The sequence below is a fragment of the Ylistrum balloti genome, unplaced genomic scaffold (genome assembly GCF_031769215.1).
Source record: "Ylistrum balloti isolate Yb309-2 unplaced genomic scaffold, AGI_CSIRO_Ybal_v1 Utg369980, whole genome shotgun sequence".
NCBI classification, from domain to species: Eukaryota; Metazoa; Mollusca; class Bivalvia; order Pectinida; family Pectinidae; genus Ylistrum; species Ylistrum balloti.
In genome coordinates, this window is record NW_026782068.1 from 824,386 (window position 1) to 831,045 (window position 6,660).

A 6,660-nucleotide genomic window follows, 5' to 3' on the forward strand; every position below is an offset into this window, starting at 1 on the left:
ATACCACACCGTTCCGGCTTCAGTAACCATGGATGCAAATCATCCGGTGACAAATCAAATAAATTTTACGAAGAAGATTTTCTTTCTATGAAAACAAAAAAAAATCAAACGATTCTGCAACCTGGTAGCGTGGATACCTAATACCCAAAACCTTATGTCAATGTCACCACATGCAAATAAATGTTTTGATTAGGCAAATAAAGTTATCTGATCCTAGTAAAACATTCTCGCGTCAGCGGACACTATAGACCGATTCGCTTGATATTATATATAAATACACGCTGAATTTTATCATCATTAGTCATTCAGAAGATATCAACAACATATTATCTTGAATATAAAAAACATTTAAACAGTTCCTTTTTACCAAAGGAAAGTTAAGACATAAATTACAAGTTTTGGGTATTACAGAAGACACAATAAGACTTAGACGACATAATTTGGTTATCTGCTCCTTAGTGTGCCAGTTAGTTAAGTTATCATATACCTTGTTCTCATTTGAAGACGTGACGTCACATACTTGGATTGACTAAGGTTTACCTGGAAGGTGTCGTCGATGAAGCAGACGATGCTTACTTACTCTTCCGGAACACCTGGTCTTATCTTCTTTGTACTTTTTCAGGAATATTTGTGCAAACATTTCGTTATATTTTGCCACAGTTTTATTGAATTTGAGTTTGAATTATGATTATGTTGACATGTTGGTATTTTCTTTTTGATTGCTATAATCAGGCAAGTCCGACGCTTTCAAAACAAATACAAGAGACGAAAAATGGTTCCGTGAGTTTCCTGTCTGGATTTTAGACTTGAAGATATGTTACCACTTTGGTAAGGTACTGATCACAATAAGCACATAATTATTGTGTTTCGTTTTATTTTACAAAATGTCTTGACCAGTGTTTTTTTTACATATTTCTATATCTTTTTGAATGAAAACAGGAAATGAGACCACTCAAGTGAAGCGGAAATATTAAGACATTAAAATGACAAACAGCCACATGACTACAAATGATTAGAATAGACATGTTGGAAATAACTTTTATATTTCAACTACAAGCAGATGTCGTAATCATAATGGATAATATGATTACTTTCTCTATAATTACTTCAAAAATATACAGATCTTAGTACACTCATCACAAAAACAAATAATTGAAAACGAGAAGAAACAAATAAAATAAAAAAATTCTGAAAATTACTCTTTCATTCAAACTGAGTTATCTACCCTGACATCTAAAGATAATTATTCAATACGTCTTGTATTTGAACTTTGCATTTAATTGTTCAAAATAAAATTATGTGTAAACATGAAATAACGTGTTCAAATCTTGGTTGCTATGACAAATTTGAAATACAAAAATGATGCTTCAAAACTTAAGAAATTATATTTTTTAGTTTCCTTTTAAACAGTCAGGTAGTCGTCTACACCATAAATTATGTAATGCAACCCTTTTTAATGCACTAAATTGTATGCAGACGGAAACAACATTTTCTATTTTACAACTTGAGATGATGTAAAAACGAGTTGGTAACCATGGGAACGACCGCGAGTAAGTAACATTACTGGCATATGTATATACATAGGTTCCTCCTACTGTGATACCAAATAATATGGAGTTTCTGCCTGTGTTTTATTTTCATTTCTATTATCTTCAACACTACCTAACGATAAGAATTTTTTTTTTTCAAATCTTCGAATTTCGAGTTGCTAAGATAACGTCATAATTGGAAAATCATGCTTTTTGTTACAAGATTTTAAAACTCATATTCTTCTATTTCTTGATATAAAAAGTCGCTTGCCGACACGTTTTCTAACAGAAAGGGTGAAAATTCACGTTGAAGTAAAATGACGGATTGTCTTTATCTTTTTTTTTTTTATTTGAAAGTCTTTGGAGTTAGGGAATTGGAGCATTTTAATTTTTTACTGCTTGGTTGAAATTGCAATCTGTATATATATTTCATGTGGCATCCCGATATATTTTAGCCCCTAAATGAGAACTGACTACTGGAATCGAGTTTCCGTAAAATGAGGTATGAGAGGTAGCAACAAAAAGACCAAAATACTGAATTATGAAAAATCGTGTCACCTTTCCGTGAGTAAAAAGCAATATTTTTATGAGAAAAGTTAAAGCTAATCTAAATCAGATTTTATGTCTTGTCTGACATTAACTGAATCCTAGTTTGCAGTAAGTCAAGTAGGTAAGATATAGATGAAACGTTGAACATATGATTTATGATATATGTATGTTCGTAAACATACAGAAATGTACATCTTGGATATGTGTTCGTGGTTATCAAAGCTATAATCGTTATGAAATACGTTCACACTACAAACAAGTCCCATTTGTGTATTCAGCTGTCTAAAAGTGCTTCCGACATTGTCCTTTTTTGTGAACTCTATACACAATCATATCCCTGACTTGTTTACCCAATACCATACTGAAGGATAGCCTTCGTATGATGGTAGACTATACTGAAGCGTATTTTGTGAAAAATGCGACCAAATACAAGAGGAAATATATGGGAAAATGAAATTGTTCAAATAATCAAATTTATTATTAACTGTACCTTCTAAATAAACTCCAAATTTATAAATTAAAGCATTACGGAGAGATATAGGTCCTATCTATTGTACTTCGTGGTGTAAATTCAATGCTAGTGTTATGTAAATATACATGCGGAGTGTAAGATCATATGGACTCTGAAATCGTCGAATTTATTTCCTTAGTTCACAAATAAAATCAGCTTTTCATTTCATTATTAAACTTTGAAAAAAACGAAAACAGCAGCTGATTCATTCTGTCTTGTCTCGTGTACCACGCCCTCAATAACATCAAACATTTAACTCACTCTCTGTTACGATACGCTGAATAAAAATTATTGTCGTTCATAAGTAATTATTGATATTTGCTAAGAATCTATACGGTAGATAAAACTTAATGATTGATTGTCAGCAGATATATGTTTTAATCTTATATTGACTTGTAGCATTTATGGGCGTTATGAACGACAGCTTTGCATGTCAGACAGTTTAGTACTTGTGGTTACCTGGCTTAAACCTTATTTAAGTTATCACTGTATTAAAACTGTACTCAATTACTCAAATCGATAGAGATATTTGAAAAAAAAAATATCCTTAAATCCCCATATCTCCTGATTGTTGATATGGTTACATGGTCCTAAAATGTTGTTATTTAGGTTATCGTGTGCTAAGGTGATCATTTCTAACAACACTGATATTTACTCTAATCATTCATTTCACAATGTACTTACCAATCAACGTTGTTAACTGTTTCATAGTTTACACTGCCTCGTGCGTATTCTTGGTCTACAAAATTACAGGTCATCGGGTACAGTAACTGATTGATATACGTATGGTATATAAACCTCTCAAATTACAATATAAGAATGCAATGTCTAAGTTTTATAGTGGAAAAAATTAATTATCTAGATCATACTGAAATATAGTAACTTTTCATCAATGTTACAATGAATACACACACCACTGTGATCTTCATAATCTACATCTCGGACAAAACAATTGTAAGATATGCTTACCTTAAATCATTCAAGCTGTAGTGAAATTGAAATTCTAACTTCCCCAATGATTTTAAACTTCCTGTTTGGTTAAATATTTTTAACTTCATATATATATATATATATATATATAATGTTTAAATTACCAATAGCGGTGATGAGATATGAAATTTGATTCCTTGTGTGCGATATATGTCATTGCCGGCTCAATGCACACGATAAAAGCAAAATATATTTGCAACCATGCAGTAGGTAATTTACTTATGAACAGGAGATTTAAAGACGCTACTCAGTACGTGACTCGTTAATGAACTATAGGTAAAGTCGACAATTTGGTGTATACACAGTTTCTAGTATTAAGTAGGAAATCTCAGGTGTTGACCAGAGCTGTGTTGTTCGCCATACTCTACCCATGACGGTTAGTGTTTCTCATAAAGCTGAGAAAAGAGCTGTGGTGATGTGTTTGTTTCTGGTGATAAGATACCTAAACCCTATTTCTGTATAAGTAGCATTCGACTGGCCTCCTGTATGTTGTTCAGCGAGATTGCCTGCAGTTACGACAAAGAGATCCCGCCTCAAAATGATCTTTGATGTTCACAGGGAGAAAACCCCAGCAAACTACAGGAAAATACCACACCGTTCCGGCTTCAGTAACCATGGATGCAAATCATCCGGTGACAAATCAAATAAATTTTACGAAGAAGATTTTCTTTCTATGAAAACAAAAAAAAATCAAACGATTCTGCAACCTGGTAGCGTGGATACCTAATACCCAAAACCTTATGTCAATGTCACCACATGCAAATAAATGTTTTGATTAGGCAAATAAAGTTATCTGATCCTAGTAAAACATTCTCGCGTCAGCGGACACTATAGACCGATTCGCTTGATATTATATATAAATACACGCTGAATTTTATCATCATTAGTCATTCAGAAGATATCAACAACAACACCTGTGCGATTACGATCACAATTGCGCAGCTTTCTGTCGTTTTCATAATACGCTGTGCAAACTGTCGTTTTACCAGAAATAATTCGTTTTAGTCACAAAGAATAGATAAGAGTAATAATTTAGATCCTGAAATAAAGATAGATGAAAAACAAAAACATGGTCATTATCTGTAAAGCAATGTTATGTTTTAGTATGTGGGTATTTCCAAAATGATCACTTTCGATTTAGAAGGGCGAGCACATACGGGGACCTGACTTGCATATGTCTTTTGCTGAGGTAATTCGTTACTACAGTACGTGTTGACTACTGTGTACTTATCACAAGTTTTTTCATGCAATGATTTAGCAAAATAAAAACATGTCACAACCATGGCAATAGAATACGCACGTGCTCAGACTGACCATGAATTCGATCTGTCATTATTTACAAATGATGAAGTATACCAGGTTACAAGTCATTACCCTAGCAACAAAATTACACTATATATGTAGGTAATTTTTACACAAAAACAAAATAAATTATACATTTTTGCAATCTATGATGATTAAGGTCTTCATGTACATTGATTTTTATGATACACAAAAAAGTCATATAAAAAATCTGCTGACTCCAGTACCCTCGTTCAGGGACAATTTTTGTAGGTAAGTAGGAGCTTTGGGGAAATAACATCATTAGGCATGATGTTTACATAGACTCCAATGAATAACTATATATTTACACCAATATTTTAAAATGACAAGATTATTAGAACCATACAAGTTCTGTAATACGAAGATGTATCTCATTACACTGTTTACGTTTAAGGATTGTTTCTTATTTTCTGTAGCTGCATCGAATTGTATTTACATTGGGGTAAGTACATATTGCTTGGTGCTGGGGTAAGTACATATTGCTTAGTGCGCGTTAGCAATGCCAAATGTAAACACAACACTGGAACATGTCATGATAACCATGGAACCTGTCATGGCAACCGTGGGACATGTCATGACAACCCTGGGACATGTCATGACAACCCCGAACCATGTCATGACAACCCTGGGACATGTCATGGAAAGTTCGGAACATGTCATGGCAACCCTGGGACATGTCATATCAACCTGGAACATGTCATGACAACCCTGTAACCTGCCATGGCAACCCTGGGACATGTCATGACAACCCCGAACCATGTCATGACAACCCTGGGACATGTCATGGAAAGCTCGGAACATGTCATGGCAACCCTGGGACATGTCATGACAACCCTGGGACATGTCATATCAACCTGGAACATGTCATGACAACCCTTTAACCTGCCATGGCAACCCTGGGACATGTCATGACAACCACGGTACATGTCATGACAACCCCGAAACATGTCATGACAACCCTGGGACATGTCATGACAACCCCGAAACATGTCATGGCAACCCCGGAACATGTCATGACAATCATGAAACCTGTCATGACAACCCCTGAACCTGTCGAGGCAACCACAACACATGTCATGGCAACCCCGGCACATGTCATGGCAACCCTGTTAGTGTTAAGAAAACTATCTGCCAACTCATTGACATTATGCCCAAACTCATCAAAGGAATGTTTGAAATCTTTATTAATTAACATAATTTATTATCATATGTTTAATAATATATACAATATACATCATATTTCACAAACATGCATCTCTCAAACAACACACATGACGTGAATATGTACCGTGTGCAGGCATACATACTCAGTCCGGCATACGTGATCAACACCTCTGGATGGTAATGACAGGTTCGACGGTCATCACGGTCATGTTCCAGCAATCCGGAAGATTCACAATCCGGACAAATACTGCTGGGGACCAATGTGTCCGGATTATCGAGATTCGACTGTATATATATACGTATGTTTGTGTGATGTACGTGTAGGTCAGGTTTTACAACAACTGCTAAACACTTTATTCCAACTTGTTGGCCGGATTGAAGCGCGTGGGTGTCTTACTGTTATAATAAAACCGGAGTACGCAGGGAAATACCGATGTGGTCGGGTTTGGTGACTTTGACCTTTTCACGTCCATTCTGCGAATCAATTAGTTAAAAGACTTCTTTTTCACGCAAATCTAACTATACTTGTAATGGCACAGAAAAAAATCTACTTTCTCTTCTAGGAAATCAGAACTTTTTATTTTATTCATATGT